The sequence below is a fragment of the Macaca nemestrina genome, chromosome 16, assembly GCF_043159975.1.
Source record: "Macaca nemestrina isolate mMacNem1 chromosome 16, mMacNem.hap1, whole genome shotgun sequence".
NCBI classification, from domain to species: Eukaryota; Metazoa; Chordata; class Mammalia; order Primates; family Cercopithecidae; genus Macaca; species Macaca nemestrina.
The window spans coordinates 47,012,742-47,031,111 of record NC_092140.1 but is presented as its reverse complement, the minus strand read 5'-3'; the positions used below and the strand labels follow the sequence as shown (position 1 = coordinate 47,031,111).

The 18,370-nt window shown below is 35.1% G+C and overlaps 1 protein-coding gene and 2 long non-coding RNA genes across 14 annotated transcripts in view; 1 reads left to right on the top strand and 2 right to left on the bottom strand.

Moving 5' to 3' along the window:
- The window catches only part of LOC105489947 (uncharacterized), a 20,433-nt gene extending 9,716 nt beyond the window's left edge, over nt 1-10,717 (top strand). Inside the window, exons 2-3 of the long non-coding RNA XR_011615018.1 lie at nt 9,347-9,398; nt 10,579-10,717. This is a non-coding gene — a long non-coding RNA (uncharacterized lncRNA). The remainder of the gene's footprint in view (nt 1-9,346; nt 9,399-10,578) is intronic.
- Nucleotides 1-18,370, bottom strand: part of LOC105489946 (protocadherin 9) — a 944,009-nt gene that overhangs the window by 697,482 nt on the left and 228,157 nt on the right. The window lies entirely within an intron of this gene.
- Nucleotides 3,286-18,370, bottom strand: part of LOC139359183 (uncharacterized) — a 37,169-nt gene continuing 22,084 nt past the window's right edge. The window contains exon 2 of the long non-coding RNA XR_011615021.1: nt 3,286-18,370. This exon is cut by the window's right edge and continues 19,515 nt beyond it. This is a non-coding gene — a long non-coding RNA (uncharacterized lncRNA).

The window sequence follows — 18,370 nt, the reverse complement described above, 5'->3', positions numbered from 1 at the left end:
AATTAGAGGGAAGCCTAGGACTTAGGCTTGATGGTCTGGGTAGCTATGTGAGCATGTGAGCTCAAGAACTTTTGTAACACTTGCATGCACTACTATGAGGAAGCTAGCCAGATGATACATCTTAAGACAAAGCAAAGAAGAACTCAGAAAATGGCAGAGAAATGGAGCAGAATCTCTGATGAAGTTATGACTGAAGCCTCTATATCATGGCCTTTCCAGTATGTGAACCTACATATTTTCAGGTTTTGTGTTTTGTTTGTTTGTTTAGGACACTTTGAGGTGGGATTTTTGTTGTTATCAGTCAAGTATCTACCATATTTCTGTAACTTTCTGTGAGTTTTCACACATATGCAAATTTCAAAATTGACACAGAACTGCAGATTAACATGAATGGCAATCCTGTCAGACTTAATAATGCAATCCTGCAACAGACAGAGATATAGCTAAAGTAGCATATACCTGTTTCGTCATACATATATATTTACACTAAAATTACATTTTAAGTAACTGAAGGAGAAAAGATGCCCCATTGTTTTTAATGGAGTATTTTCTGATTCTTATGAGATTATTATTTTCTTTCCTTAAGTGCTACTGATTCTGCTCAGAGTTGTCATTACCTTTAAAAGAACAAGTTATCAATATTTAAAAAGTCACTTTGCATAAGCAGACACTTTTCTAAAGAAGACATTCATGCAGGCAACAAACATTTTTAAAAAAGCTTAACATTATGATCATTAGAGAAATGCAAATCAAATCACATGAGATATCAAATCATGCCAGTCAGAATGGCGATTATTAAAAAGTCAAGAGATAAGCCAGATGCTGGTAAAGTTGTGGAGAAAAAGGAACAATTTTACACTGTTGGTGGGAATGTAAATTAGTTCAACCATGTGGAAGACAGTGCGGTGATTCTCAAAAATCTAGAAGCAGAAATATGATTTGACCCAGCAATCCCATTACTGGGTATATACCCAAAGGAATATACATCATTTTATTATAAAGACACATGCACCCATATGTTCACTGCAGCACTATTCACAATAGCAAAGACATGAAATCAACCCAAATGCCTATCAATTATAGACTGGATAAATAAAATGTGGTGTGTATATATAGATATATACACACACACACACACACATATATATATATATACCATGGAATACTATGCAGCCAAAAAAGAAATGAGATCATGTCCTTTGCAGAGACATGGATGGAACTGGAAGCCATTATCCTCAGCAAACTAATGCAGGAACAGAAAAAAAAACACCACATGTTCTCACTTATAAGTGGGAACTGAATGATGAGAATACATGGACACATGGTGAGGAACAACACACACTGGAGCCTGTCAGGGAGAAGGGGGAAGGAGAGCATCAGGAAGAATAGCTAATGGATGCTAAGCTTAATACTTACGTGGTAAGTTGATCTGTGCAGCAAATCATCATGGCACACGTTTACCTATGTTAAAAAAACCTGCACATCCTGCACATATACCCCAGAACTTAACACAAAATAGAAGTTAAAGAATAAAAATGAATAAAAATAATAAATGAGTTCAGGCGTCTGGCACATAAAAAAATTAAAAATTAAACAAAATAAAAAGTAACTTTGTAGAATGAAATTTGCTAGTCACTTACAATGAAAGAATGCTTTGTTCCCCTTTACTATCCATTAGAATTGGGTCACTAAAAAAAAAAAAAAAAAAAAAAAAAAGTTTTCATTTCCAATTCATGAAAAAGTGAGTGAGTGTGAAACAAAAAAAAGAAAGAGAAAACAGAAATATAATTAGCCAAATATAAATAGCCTTTGGATTATTCACTGCTTTATTTTATCCTTTTGAGAAGGTAATTGGGAACTGATTACATTCTCAGAATTACTAGAGATGCTGCAGATGGCTTTAAAAATATTCTCAAATTAAAAGACAAGTATGTGTGTGTTCTGGCAACAGAAATCATAAAACTTTACTTCATAAACTCACTTAAAAAAAACTTTTATTTTAGGTTCAGGGGTACATGTGTAGGTTTCTTATACAGGTAAACTCATGGCACAGGGGTTTGTTATACTGATTATTTCGTGACCGAGGTGCTAAGCCTAGTACCCAGTCGTTTTTGTTTTGTTTTGTTTTGTTTTGTTTTGTTTTTTTTCTCCTCTTCCTTCTTCCACCCTCCACCCTCAGGAAAGCCCCAGTGTCACAAACTCACCCTTATTTTCACTGAGATAATCCAATGAAACGTATTTTATTCTATTGAAAAGCTACTTTTTGTAAAAGTTCTCATCCTGAGCATTATATTCTAATAAACAACAACTAAACATACAAGAAAGAAATGCTCATAATTATAGACATTCTTCTATAATTTATATATCTTTTATTCATATTATATAAATATTCATACCAAATTATAACATTCAGAATTTTATGAAAACAGATGTAAATGAAATTGTAAATTTATCAAATATTAGACTAGGATGGAGGAAACCTCTTTACTATGTCAGATTCCACTTACTGTAACACAAAACAGGGAAATTGCTCACCATATATTTCTTTAAAAATGACTGGAATAACATTTGCCATCTACTAGGGTTTCTTTAACAATTACTTAAATCAGACATTTAAGTACTGATGAAAATTGTCAGATGCTTTTAAGATAGCTATAATCTACATTTCCAAACCAACTTCATTTTTCCACCTCCTGAGTGTTTCCATAACAGATTTGCATGTGTTGCAATAGAAAAACACATACTGTCTGAGTGCTCTGATGATGTTACTTCTAGAACCTTTCTTGGTATAGCTTATTTTGACCTAGGACAAATCACTGGAACCATCTGGTCTTTGGCTTCCTCATTTTTAAAAGAGTAGAGGGAAATATTTGGATCTGATGAATGCAAAGAATTTTTTTAAGACTCTAATGCTAAAATGGAATCTTACACATTGGTTAGTCCCAACAAAGTAAATAACAGAAAGAAAATCTATCTACATATGAGAAATTGCAAAAGGAATAATTTAACTATAATTTAAATTTACTGTCAACATGATTCCATTAAATGACTTTGACTATCACTTTCTCTTTTAGCAAAATAATTTATAAAAACATTTATGAAGGAGAAGATGTGTATATTTTCTTTCTGTTTTTAGGGATAACTGGGTTTTTAATAATTTCCCATATGGTTTTCTAAGGGCAATTTTAAAACTTTGTTTATATATGTGGACCTTCCATCTCAATCTCCCTGTTCCCATTGCATTGGCTGTCTCCCAATTCTTCCAAAATCCATGAGAATCCTTGCCTTAGGTTACTTGCACTTGATGTTATATCTGCCTAATAAACTCCTCCTACTAATTATTGCTTGCCTGCATCATTTGGAACACAGTTCAGCTCTCATCCTTTCATTAAATTGTACCTCATTAGTTAGTCTAGCCATCATTGTCTGTTATAGTCTATACTATTATTCCTCAGTATTTATCTTTTCCATGGTTCCTATTGCAAGATAAAATTCCTTTATGTATTTATTTACTCAACCTTGACAAGAATATATATTCTTTCTGTCTTCTTTACTACAGTGCCAAGATCAATCCCTGGCAATAAATCCTATCTTTGTTGAATGAATTGGAAAGTACCTTTGGCCATGTGTAGCCTATAAGCTACATTATTATTAAAATATCAATTTAAAATGTATTCAAACTTAAGCAGTTATGATTACATTACATATTTAAATTGTTTCCATAATTTGACCCATGAGTAAGTAACTATTCCTAGTATAGTACATTGTATATACAGTTAAATGGTTACACACATTCTTTTTTTCTCTTAAAGGTTATTTGAATTTTCAGATGGTAACAAGTTTGGAATTGTCTTTTTCTTCAACTATGGACTGTATCAAAGTTTATGGGCTACAATTGTCTTTTGGTTTCTGCCAGGCATCAGCATAGCTCATTTGCATGACTGGTATAAAATTTACTTATTCAATGAATGATGCCCAGCTGCTGTACTGTTCAATCTCTGTAATAATAACTGCAGGGTGACTGACTAACGATAACGATTCTTCTGTCAACTACAAAAGCATGTAAATTAGTAAAATAAATGTTTAGTTGTGTATGTGTGTGCTTGCATGTTGGATTTGGGATGGATTATGCTCTTCAATTTCAATGCAATGCGGCACTCTCTTTATACAATCTGGAGAAAAAATGTGCAGAAAATGACAGTCCATCTTAGGCATGAATCAATAGTCATTATATCCATTCTCTTAGCCATGAATATGACATAAAACTTTATCAATGAATATATTGTCTATATTTAGTAGTGAGGTATATTAGTCTGTTCTCACACTACTGTAAAGAACTGCCAGAGACTGGGTAATTAATTTTAAAAAAGGTTTAATTGACTCATAGTTCTGCATGGCTGTGGCGGCCTCAGGAAACTTACACTTGTGGTGGAAGGGGAAGCAAACATGTCCTTCTTCACATGGCAGCAATAAGGAAAAGTGCTGATCAAAGGGAGAAAAGACCCTTATAAAACCATCGGATCTCATGAGATTTTACTCACTATCATGAGAACAGCATGGGAGTAACTGGCTTCATGATTCAATTACCTCCCACCATGTCCCTCTCATGACACTTGGGGATAATGAGAACTACAACTCAAGATGAGATTTGGGTGGGGACAGACCCAAACCATATCATAAAGTCTCTGCATCACATCAACCAAAATAGAAACTGAAGCATGTCCTGCATCTTCTTGGCACCCTTATGAATTAATGATCATGACAAAGCAAACACAACTGAATAATCTGTTTTTCACTGGGATATGGAATTCAGTATAACCTGAAGTTACCTTTAAACTGTGGTATTAGAAATAAGCAAAGTCCAAATACTAGATAGTCCATTTGCACAACTGAAGAGAAGAAGAATTACATAGATATAGCTACTGATTTTATTTAGGAATATAAATTAACTAAACATCTTATTAATATTTCTATAGCAGACTTTCAGTAGTAATTTTCCAATAGATTTTAGGGTACTGAAACCATGATGATTTGAGATGTTTAAAAATAGGTAGCAAAATATTTTCAATCCCACTGTATATTAACCTATATACTGCAACACAAGATGATTTGTTTCATTTTCAATAATTTTTAAAATGTTTAAACATGAAAACAAACACATGATTGAGTAAAATGGAAAAAAATAAACATGCAGAATAGATATAGTGTGATTCCATTATTATAATATCTATGCATATATAATAGATAGGCATATATCATACACATTCCAGATGATGTTTATGATATATTACGTATATCCCAGATAGAAATATTGAGGAAATAATTCAAACTAAACTGTTGAGACTACTTACAAAAATGGCATTTGAGAGGGCAGATATTTGATTTTTAATTTTCAAATGTTAGTTTTACTTAAATTTACTACAATGAATGTGTATGTTTTTATAATTTAAAAGTAAATAAAAATGGCTCTGATTTATATTTTAGATGTTTCCATTTTATTTATTCAATGTATGCTTTGTAATATGTATATTTTGAGCTTCTTGGAAGCATTCAAAATAGAGTTATTTTAACAATTTCAAGGCTAAATAAATGCTGTTATTTTTCTTCAGCATACATGTGAAACATCTATAGAGCTCAGCTTCCCTGCTTGTTTATAAACACTCAGAGGACCCTGGTGTGATCAGTGGCATCATTACATTACTGCTTAATAACACATGCTGTTGATACATTAATTGCTTTATTGACTATTTAAAAAGTTTATGACCTCATCTGCATTCCAGTTTGACCTTGTTTTGCACTTTCTGAGTGAATTGCCACATTCAACAACTTATGTAATATGTATTATACTAATAAATTTATAAAATGAAAAAAGAGAGCTGATAAGCACCTCATTTTTTTAAATCAACTAAGTCATTGTTAGGTAGACTCTATGGTACAGCTTCATGATTAGAAAAGATATTTCAAATTTTTGTAATTTTCTTTTAAATAATAATTACCAGATGAAAAGGATGGGCAGTATTCTCACGGTTTGAAGCAAGGGAAATGGCTCTTAACTTCATACAGATGTCTTATTTGAAAATGACAAATGGATTCAGAATGTGCTCCTTGACACCATAAATAACTGTTCAAAATAATATTTTAAGTGGAAATTTTAATAATTTAGTTTAGTTTTTGTTTTTATTTTTTGAGACAGGGTCTTGGTCTGTTTCCCAGGCTGGAGTGCAGTGCTAGAATTATAGCTTATTGGGCTCAATAAGCTCTTGGGCTCAAGTGATCCTCCTGCCTCAGCTTCCTTAGTAGATGGGACTAAAGTGTGTGGTGCTATGGTCAGCCAACATTTGTTTACTTATTGTAGACACAGGGTCTGACTATATTGCCCAGGCTGTTCCGAAACTCCTGGGTTCAAGTGATACTTGCACCTTGGGAACTTTTATTTGTAAAACCCAAGTAAAATCTTTGCTTCCTAAGAAATGAAAGTTGACTGGGAAATGTTTCTTAGTTAATTGAGGCCATAGAAATTTGGTTAGGATTGCAATATGAAAACTAAATCTTGTATTTTACAGGTAATCTTTTAACACGTAGTCTGATGTTTACATAATAAAATATCGCTTTTGGCATGTTTGCCAGTTTCCCTTCCTTTTCTACTCTCAAAACTCTGAGGAAAATGAAAACAACAGCTCCTTAATGCTATTTATCCTCATAAGCACAAAATAGCATGTTTGTGAATTTTACATTCTAAGAGAAGTTGGACAAGGTGTTACATTCTATAGCAGAAAGGATGGCACAGACTTTGGGATATTTATTGAGTTTTCATCATTGGAGAGTATTGCCATATAAGGTTGTGACTGCTTAAATGGTTTAGAAAGTGGACACGCAAAGTGTTTCCCAGATGGAATGTAAATGAAAGAACCTGGAAAGCATGCAAATGAAAGAATGAGGAAATAATTAGTGGAAATTAGAATTTCAGAGTTTGATGCAATAGGGACAGTCATATATTCTTATTTATTTTTACTGATGAAGAAATGGACATCTAGAACAATTAGATGACTTGTTCACAGCTTCAGAATTCATAGTTAGTGCAATGGTGATGTGAAACTAAGAGGTCTTGCTGCTCTTTATCCAGGGCGTTATTACTGATTGCAATTACAGAAGACTGTGGAAAGCCAATGAAGACAATCAGACGATGTGCAAAGTTGCTAACACATGAAAGAGATGTAATTTCTTTCATATGCTAGAAATTTCATATTAGAGATATTCATGTTAGAGATATTCACATGCAGCAGACTTGTTTGGAGCACAACATATGCATTAAGCGACAACTGGAACTAACAGAGTCTTAGAGGAGGGTGAGTCTTAGGGGTGAGTCTTAGAGGTGAGTCTTAATGGAGTCTTAGAGGAGGGATTTTGGGGGCAGGAATTAAAGATTTACACTCCATTAAAGATTTACACTCCATTCCCAATCATGGTGAATAAGTATTGGAAGAAATATTATATATGTTACAAATCATGAATTCATTGTGATTTCAATTAATATAATGTGGAGCAGCTGGGATGTGGAATATTTTAAAAGTCATTTTATAGATGAGTTTATGATTATCACTCGTTAAATTAGCTAGAAATATTTTCCACATCTGGCCCACCAAAATCCCAAAACTTATGAAGTTAGAAAGTCACATCACTATTAGGAATAGAAAAGTTCCTTCACGCAGAGATTGTAGCCATTAAATGTATTAAAATTTAATTTTATCTTTCCAATGGTTTGCTTCCTATGCTCATACAAATACAATTATTTGAGAAACAGAATAAAATGTATTCCTTATCTAATTTTGTCAAGTAATGAATGTCACTTCTTGATTGTAGAAATAGCACTTTATGAAATTACTCCATGATCTCAAGTCTTTTTTTCACTCAACCTCTTTACCAGGAAGACTCTCATCTCAGCTTCAGCTCTAAATCACTTTATTCATGAATAATGAACTAATGATCCTGTGTACTTGTGAATTATTTTAGATATCTAAATTATTGTTAAAATTTACATTCTCACTTTATGTGACAGAATGTCTAATTGAATAGGCACTTGGTATAGCAGCCACTTCCTCAGACTCTCAGAGAATATTAAACAACAGAGTGAGGTATTAGCAAAACGGGAACAAAAAATTCAACAAAAAGGGATATTTCCTCAGATTAACAGCATTTTTACCTGCACTGTAGAACAATTAAGAATTACTATTCTGCTAAATACCTAGGCCATTTTCTTAGAAGAAACAAATAAGCACTCTGTAATAGCGCATTTCAAAGACAGGTAATAAAATTTTCAGGCCATAGCAGTATAATAAATGTATCATTAACTTTTTGTAACTAATAAAGATACTTAAGATGCAAGAAAAAGTGTTTTGGGTTTCTTTGTTTTGTTTTTCTGTAATTATCTGCAAATTTTTTAAAGGCTTAGCAAATTTTAATAATAGTCCAGTGAATTACCCCATTAATCTAAAGGCTAAACTGGATGAAGCCTAAATAACCATCTTGTATGTCTTTATATCTTGAGTGGTAAACAAAATAAAGTTCTACAACTTGGAATATTTTAAACAATCACAAGCAACAAACTCCAAGCATTAGCTATGCCTGGATTGGTGAAAACTTGAGTGACAGTAATTGTTAATGCAGTTCATCATCTCTCTCTCTTTCTTTCTCTCAAAATAATATAACATTTTTCATATTCTAAAAGAATATATTAAGCAAATATAAGAACCTACATATACATATACATATAGGTTAGGTTCTTACATTTGCTTAATATAACAGATCCTTTTTTATATATAAAATAAATCATTAAATCATATGTATATACTCATATATACAGAATATATATATCTTTTTATATATAAAAGACATATAATATATAAAATGTATACATATATACACATATATAAGCATATACATAAATATACATATATATAAAATTCAGTGACAAAATTGATAGCAATTTCTCACTTCACAGATGCACATCTCTGAAGAGGGTAAAGTAGACGTTGCCACACAGAATTTCTAGTAATACTAAGATTTATGTTTACTTAATTTGATGTAATCATCATCCAGCAGATAATCAATATATTTCCATCTTCCAGCTCCTACTTATCCAAATTTTTGACAAAAATGTTCCATGTTGTTTATAACACATAAGTTTGTCTAGTCAACAATATGCTTACTACATAAAATATCCATGAAAATAGGACCTGAGCATTATCTCTCCATCAAGTTTGGTTTCCTTGTTATTGTTTAATGTTAATTTTCTTTTCCAGAAGGCTCATCTGAATATATTTTTAATATTAGGGTTTTTTCTTTAAAGGACCTCCTTGACTCCAGCTTGCCAGTTATACATCTCATCTGGACCAGAGTTGGTAATATATTTTCTTGTTATTTTTCTGTGAGACAGTGTCCTGAATCTGTCAACAGTCCATAACTTATCTCTATATATAACAGAATTAAGAGGGAGCTCCAAGACATCAGCAGGTGTAAGCTCAATTTTGTTAGATCAATCCAATACTATCTAAAAACTATAAATAGAGAAGAGTAGATGAGACACATTTTTTTTCCATTGTCCAGTGGACAAGAGCAAGGCTAGGAGACATTATAAAGTAATTGATCATGTATGTCAAGACCAAGAATATATGAATTATATAGCCTTACCAAAATTAACTGTCTCCTATATATGTTACCAAAAGGTTACAAAATAAGAAAAAATACATATTAAAGAATCATGAGAGACCTCAAAATAAAATTACTTTCTCCAGTTACATAATATTTTTGAAAGCATAATTTTGATTTCTTTATATACAGAATCCTTTATTAATTCAGTTTTCTTCAAATTTGACTTATACATTGCAATTTCATTTGATTACTTTTTAATTCCATTAACATTTTCACCTGAACTCAAGCCTGAAAAATAATTTTGAATGAAAATTTAGAATGAAGTTGATGTGAAAACAAACAAACAGAACCCGAAGCAAAATGAATTCTGTATTTCAGAAGTAAAGCATGCTTTTCATAAAGGAAATAAAATATTTTCCTCCAGGGAAAATAACAGTGTTTCAATGAAAGATACTAATAAATTTCACTAGCATAAATATAAATGGAAACAAGAAAAAGAGGTAATATAAAAATCATAGTACATATTCAAGATATTAAGAGAAGTCTCATGCATTAATATTTAGGAAGGTAGATAAAGATAGATTATCATGTTTAAGTATATATATATTTTTAATTTAAGATCATATTCTTCCAATTTGGTGGTAGTTTTAAGTTTGTATTTGATAAACGGTGTTTTGTCTAATGTTGCAATGAAAGGCAGTTTCATATAGTCCAGATTTTTTGATAAATATATTAGGATAATGACCAGTAACCTCTACATAATGTTTTCTGACTGTTGACCTAGCAGTGAGAAGATTATAATCAGAGGATTCTGGCAGAAGAAAGGCAGAAAATATTCCCTTAGAAAAACAAATGTTTCGATCATCTCTACTGATAGATGCACTCTTCAAATATTTTCTGAGTACTTACTGTGTTTTACATCTATGCTAGCGGTGAGAGTACAGTGGAGGAAAGGTACTGCCACTCTGTCAAGAACCGGCTATGGATCTAACATACTGGGGAAACCACCCACTCCAGCAGAATGATGCAACTTGAAATTCGTACCAAGTCTTCAGAAAACCTGTTTGCTTTCCTTGGCAGTGCACCAGCCTGACTCCATCTAAACAATGGTCTTCTCTTTAACTCCTGTTCCTCTTTTGTGAGATTAATTCATTTATTCTTTAATATATGTCAACACACTTCTGTTGGAACAGGAGCTCTTTTAATTTTGGAGCTCTTTTTAATTTGTTTCCACTTCACAATTCCCTGACATTCTTAGATAATTATAATGGTTGGTAAAAAAAGAAATATATATTTTTTATATATATATATATATATATATATATATATATATAGGCTAATTGATTACTTATTTCAGATATAAAACTCTGAACAAGTTTGAACTAGTCACACCAACAAACTGAACTGATAAAAATGCCTGCCTTAGAAGACAAAAAATAGCACAGAAGAGAAAACAGGCCACAGAATTTCCTCATTAAGGATCTTCTAGGGCCAGAGTATATCATATTATTGTCTATCAGTTGTCTTTATTAGCATGTAATTCAGAGATAAAGAATGAAAGTGTTTCATCACTTTAAGCTCTGACTCCTAAAAAAAAAAAAAAAAAAAAAAAAAAAAAAAAAAAAAAAGATCCTCCTTAAAAAAAATAAATGATCCTGAATAGACTACATCTGAAATGTAAAATAGCAGCAAAGAAGAAAACATGTCTGGCCATAGCATAAATGAAGGAAATGTTTAACATTAAAGTTAAGACAATAAAGTTTAAATTTCCCATGAAATGAACTCTAGAGGGGACAACAAATAATTTGCAATCTTCATGAAATGACTCGTCTGATGAAACAGAAGTATTGTTAACACTAGTTATCATTTGAGTGATTACACAGAAACACTTAGTTTTTATGTCATGGAATACATACTCACCATTTATGAAATATATATTTAAAAGAACAAATGAACACATTAAATTTAAAAATAATTAACCAAGAAAATGGTTGTATTTATTTTCCTGAATTTACCTTATGCTTACTTGGGATACTGAATATGAAAACGTGACATCAATAATTCTAACTTCCTAAAAAATATTTGCTGCTTGTAAGAGTAATCATTTCAGAAAGCAAAATTATTAGTATGACGATAAAATAAATGAAAAGAACTTGGGTAGCTTCTCTGCTTTTTACCTGAGGCTTCTCATTTACTTCGAAGGAACAGGGAGTGGGGAGGCTGAATTAGTGGACCTTCCTACCAATTTGCACAAGGATGATAAATAGAGAAAAAGATTCAAAGTTTTGGCCACTATCTTACTATTTACTATTTACTTCATCCTCCTCACACCTTGGTTTAAAATCAAGGACAGGCACACAAAAGCTAACAAGGGTGGGAGCAAAGCAATCAATGAGTGAATAAGCTGTGAAATAATCTGGTAGGAATCCTGATTTAGAAAATAATTTTTTTTGAAATTATGTATTTTATAATAAGATATGTAAAATAGTTTCAATGACTTGAGATAAATGGGATCAGAATTCCATAATCATTCAATTATATTAAGTCCCTTTAGTAGCTAGAGGGAAATTGGATTTGCTGATTGACTGATTGATTGATTGTGTATGGCATTTGCATCAGCCGAGATCTAGTTGGGAATATAGAGAGCACGTTAGTTGTTTAAACAGAGAGAATTTAACATGGGGAATTGTTAATTGATGGAGGAGTAAGGGTACAAATAAAAAGTGAGAAAAGTAAGGAAAGTAAAAGGACACTGATGTAGCCTAGCAATGAAAAATTGCGAGAAAAACTAGAATACCTGTATAGCTTAGGAAACAAAAGGAAAGGATTCGGGGTTATCAGAAACTAAAAGTCTGGCAGAGAGCCCTATGGAATTAGGACTCAGCCTTCTGCAGAGAGGAAACTGACTGGCCACTCTTGGTAACTCCAAGGGGTAGTGATGAGACTCATTCCAGGAATGCAAAAAAGAAACCAAGAAACTGACACTGCAACCAGAAAATGGCTGCTGCCAGGATGAAGTGCCATTGCTGCGGCAACCCTGAAAGGAATGGCTTGCAAAGCCGGACGCAGTAGCTCCCCTCTCCCCAGCCATTCGGTCTCCCTCTAGCGTGCCCTACTGGCCAAACTTAGTAAGAAGCCAGATGGCAAAGCGGATATGCAGAGTGCTGAGACTAGACCGGGAATCACAAAGCTGGTGGGTTTGGAGCTGAAAGATAACAGCTTAAAAACTGACACTGACGTTTAATTAAGGAAATTAAGATGTGATAACTGATAAGAATTCTTTCATTCTAAATCAGAATATTATTCTGTGGAAAAAACAAGCTAAGGTGCTGACTCCAGAAATAGCGCTGAGCCTGCCCAGAGACTAGATGGTTGGGGACCTCTGGAAGCAACAGAAAAGATGAAAATGTTCAAAGCACAATTTTGTCATCAGATCTCCTTTTTTGAGTCTCCTTTGAAAAGAATCACTTCCTCAGTGATTCAGTGACATTGTCTATAAAACTATACTGACTTTTTACCCTACTCAATGCTATATATAAATATAAGCCAAAACCACATAGGACCTGGCTATATTTGGTATGCCTCATCTATCATGGATAGTTAATTTGTGCATTCATCTTTTAAAACTAATAATGAATTTCTGAAACCTTTTAAACGGGCTTAAGTTTTGTAATCCATTTACTGAACATGCCTGCAATGAAAAATTAATTATTAAACAAGAGCTTTGGGAGGACATCAGCAGCCTTGTCACCCACGCACTTGATTGATAACATGTCAGTTTCCAGACCACGGAGGGTGCTGACAACTCTCAAATTTAAACCCGGAAGGGTAATGTTAAGCATGTCATGGCATAAGTCACATTTTTAAATTATTTTTTATTAAATGTTAGATAGAATAAATCCATCCATGCCTCTCAAACTCAGCCTGATTAAATGAGCTGGCACTCTTTCAAATGTAAAGCATGGTTATGGCTTCTCAAGGGCATCGGAAACGCTGAAGCGTAAGACACGGTAAATACAAAAGGCAAAAGAGGTGGACAGTGATATATTCACAAGCACCATGGGCAAAGTGAGGTTTTTGAAAATGCTGAGGCTAACAAAACAAGGGCAGCACGGTCCCCAAATTGGTAAATGCACCTGCAGTGAGAGACTCTGCTTGAGTGCTGGTACATAAAAGTGGTCACCACTAAGGGGAAAAAAACAACAAGTAACAACAACAAAACCCTAAGAAACAGAAAGGAAGAGCTGTAACCAATTTTCAAACCCTAAGTTTTGAGGTTGGGTTAGGAAGTTAGAATTATTCCATGTTTGTGTCAGTTCTACCCTTTACTTTCACAAAGTTAAGATGGTTTTCTGTGACTATAAAAAAAGAAAAGAACATCTGTTATAGTGTGTCTTCCTGTAGCAAAGACTACTGCTTCTTGAGTTTTTCTTCTTTCAGGCAAAGCTCAATCTCACTCTATAAAATGATTGAAAAATTATGTATATCAAATATACTCAAACAGTTCAGAGAGAACATATCATCTGCATTACTGCTGCCTAAAAATCCTCTGATATACTAAATTCAAATTAAAAGAACCTAAATGAAGAAAACAATAATTTACTTAGACCCAACTGGGTCACAATATTTGAAAAATGATACAAATTATTTTCACTGTATATTATGTGTTAGCGTATTCATTTATTTTTTTTCAATAATTATTTGCAATTAACTGGGCTGATGGGCTAAACTCTCCGGAAGATACAAATATGTGAACAACACTGTCTAGTCTTGCATAGCTTTGTATTTAATGGGAAAATACAATAAAGGAAAAATGTTCTGTCTTATCCGAGAGACACAAGGAAAGTGCTATGTAAACTGAAGCTTGGGTTCTCAGAGGAAGTTTCATTAAGAGAGTATCTTACCAACAGGACATTTTACTGAATGTTACTATTTTTTGAGGTAGTTGGAGTACATTGGTGAATAGTTACCACTCTCTGATCTTGTGAAGCTTGTATTCTAGTGAGTATAGGCAAATAATATTCAATACACAGTAATAAATATGTTATATGACATATCAGAACATTAGTGTTAAAAAAAGAGAGAAAGCACAGGATAGTTGGGATTCTGAGTTCTTCATGCTGGGAATAAGTGATTATAGTTTTAATTAGGGTGGGTGAGATGGGCCTCACTGAGAAAGAGATATTTGAAAAAAGATTCTACTACATTCTTTCAACTTTTAAACTAAATAAATTTAACTGTTAAAGGAATAAGTAACTTGATATGTGAAGAATTTTAATAAGCATTGCTAGTGTGAGAGTGTTTTAAGAAAGGAAATAGCATCAACATTATAAATTAAGTTTATGTTTATGCTCAGAGCCTAGTACCAAACTGATATAGAGTAAGCACACAGAAATGTTTACTGAATAAATGTACAAATAAACTGATAGTATTATGAAATCCCCGAATGAATGTGACCAAATGTGAATAGTCCTATTTGGCTAGCAAGTGTCTGGTTTCTTGCAGAATCACGAAAGGAAAAGCTAACGAGTTAGGTCAAGACCTTATTCCAAATGGAAAATTAAAGGATTTTATAGAAAATTCAGTATAGAATTGAAAACTAAGTGTTCAGCATCAAGGAAGAAAAGAACAGAGAAAAAGTTGACAGGAATAGCATTGTGCTTTGAAGAGTGGTTAAGTTTGATTAGATATGAAAGACACTGGAAATGTGGGAGGTGATTATTAGACTCCTAAATATTCCTTTCAAGAGATAACACAGACTTAAGGTAGGATTATTATATTGGAACTTGAAAACTGGGCTATATCCAAAATAAACTTATCCATTCATTCACTGAATCTTTTATCTAGGAAGTGTGTTCATTCATTCGCATTGCTATAAAGGAATACCTGAGGCTGGGTAATTCATAACGAAAAGAGGTTTATCTGGCTCATGGTTCTACAGACTGGACAAGCAGCATGGTCTGGCATCTACCTCTGGTGAGGGCCTCAGGAAACTTACAATTATAGCAGAAGGTAGTGGGAAGCCAGCATATCACATGGCAAGAGCAGGAGCAAGAAAGGGAGGGATAAGGTGCCAGGCTCTTTTAAGCAACCAAATCCTGTGTGAATTCAGAGAGGGAGAAGTCATTACCAGGAGGACAGCACCAAGCCATTCATGAGGGATGCGCTCCTAAGACTCAGACACCTCCCATTAGGCTCACCACCAACACTGGAGGGCATGTTTCTTTCTGTTTGTTTGTTTGTTTGTTTTGAGACAGAGTCTCACTCTGTTGCCCAGGCTGGAGTGCAGTGGTGCAATCTCAGCTCACTGCAACCTCCACCTCCCGGCTTCAAGCAATTCTCCTGCCTCAGCCTCCCAAGTAGCTGGGACTACAGGCAGATGTCACCTATGCTTAGCTAATTTTTGTATTTTTAGTAGAGACAGGGTTTCACCATGTTGGTCAGGCTGGTCTTGATCTTTTGATATCATGATCCACCTGCCTTGGTCTCCCAAAGAGCTGGGATTACAGGTGTCAGCCATCGCTCCTGGCCTGGAGGCCATATTTCAACATGAGATTTAGAGGGAACAAAACTACCAAACCATATCAGGATGAAAAGAAAGAAAAAATAAAAATTCTGGGCCCAGTTACATGCAACACTAGAATAGAGTGAGGATGAAACCTGTCAGTTTGTGTTTGTTTAATTTTCATAGCACTCACAATGCAATCATAAAGACATATAGGTGCAGACTGTGATTGTTGATATTATACAATGAGTGTGCAAAGTGATATGAGAAATTTTTATATGAAAAATTGCCTAAGTTGGACACCCATTTGGGCCTTCAGGGTAAATAATGATTAATCCAGTTTAGAGAGTGGCAATAGTGTCAAGTGAGAAGAGAATGTGCCAGGGCCCGAGGGACAAATAAAGGAGCTTAGAAGAGGGCAGGAATAGCAAGGAGATGATAATCTGGAGATTGTTGGTTTAAGGAGTTCTTGGAATTGAAGAAAATTAACAGCAATGTGTCAACCAATAGAGTTGTTTTTTGCGAAACTCCATAAATGGTTCTTCAACTACCACACATGCCAATAACTAGTAGTTTTAAAATATCTATCTATAGCTCTGCTCACTCTTCTGAGTTCTGTACTCTCACAATCCTACTGCCTATTGTGATTCCAACCTCTGTGTGTGTGTATATATATGTCATTCAGATCAATATATTCCCAAATTAAACCTATACATCTCCCCTACTTCCTTAAACTTCCTTTTCCCCTCTTTACTTAGTTGGTGAAAGAAACCAAGTTTTAATCTTAGCAGTTGCCAAAATAAAAGACAACATAATTCAAGCATGGTTGACTTCTCCCTCTTCCTCATAGTTAGCCAGGTCCACTTCTACTCACACATTCCTGCCAGTGGTCTCTGCAATATCTCTTATAACCAGCCCTTACACTCAATTATCAGTTTAGTTTCCCATCAATCTTCCACTCAGACTGTTGTAATTAAATTCTAATTATTCTTCTTTCCTTTATTCCTTGTTGTTCAATTCATTCTTTCTACTGCTCCCCATGCAGTCTCTACACAATGAAAGAGTCACAAAATGTCATATTGAAAGGTGATAATGTGCTAGCAGCCCTCACTCTCAGTGCCTCCTCAACCTCCGTGTCCACTCTGGTGGCACTTGAGGAGTCCTTCAGTCCTTCATGGCACTGTGGGAGCTCCTCTCTGGGCTGGCCGAGGCCGGAGCTGGCTCCCTCTGCTTGCGGGGTGGTGTGGAGGGAGAGGCGTGGGCAGAAACTGGGGCTGCCACCACGCTCACAGTCCAGCGTGAGTTCTGGTGGGCACCGCACTCAGAGCAGACAGCGGGTGCCCCTGGCCCAGGGCAGTGAGGGGATCAGCACCAGGGCCAGCAGTTGTGGCGGGTATGCCAGGTCCCCCAGCAGTACTGGCCCACCTGTGCTGCACCAGAGTTCTCACAGGGCCTCAGCTGCCTCCCCGCAGAACAGGGCTCCGGACCTGCAGCCCTGCCATGCCCCAACCCCAACCCCTCCCTCTCGCCCCTCCCCACGGTGGGCTCTCTCTCCGCCGAGCCTCCCCACTGCTTGGGCTGAGGAGTATGGGGGCACGGAGCAGTACTAGCAGGCAGCTCTGACCATGGCCCCGGTGCAAAACGCACTGGGTGAAACCACCTGGGCTCCTGAGTCTAGTGGGGACTTGGAAAACTTTTATGTCTAGCTAAGGGATTGTAAATACACCAATCAACTCTCTGTAAAACAGACCAATCAGCTCTCTGTAAAATGGACCAATCAGCTCTCTGTAAAATAGACCAATCAGCTTTCTGTGAAATGGACCAATCAGCAGGATGTGGGTGGGGCCAGATAAAGGAATAAAAGCAGACTGCCCCACCTAGCCAGCAGTAACGCGCTGCAGTCCCATTGTGTTGTGTGGAAGTGGTACTATTTCAGTCTTTACAATAAATTTTGGCGATGCTCACACTTTGGGTCCACACTGCTTATAAAAGCTGTAACACTGACCGGGAAGGTTTGCAGCTTCACTGCTGAAGCCAGTGAGACCACGAACCGACCGGGAAGAAAGAACAAATGCAGACACGCTGCTTTTAAGAGCTTAACGCTCTTCTCAAAGGTCTGCAGCTACACTCCTGTTAGGGAGACCGCTAACCCACCAGAAGGAAGATGCTCCAGACCCATCTGAATGTCTGAAGGAACAAACTCTGGACACACCATCT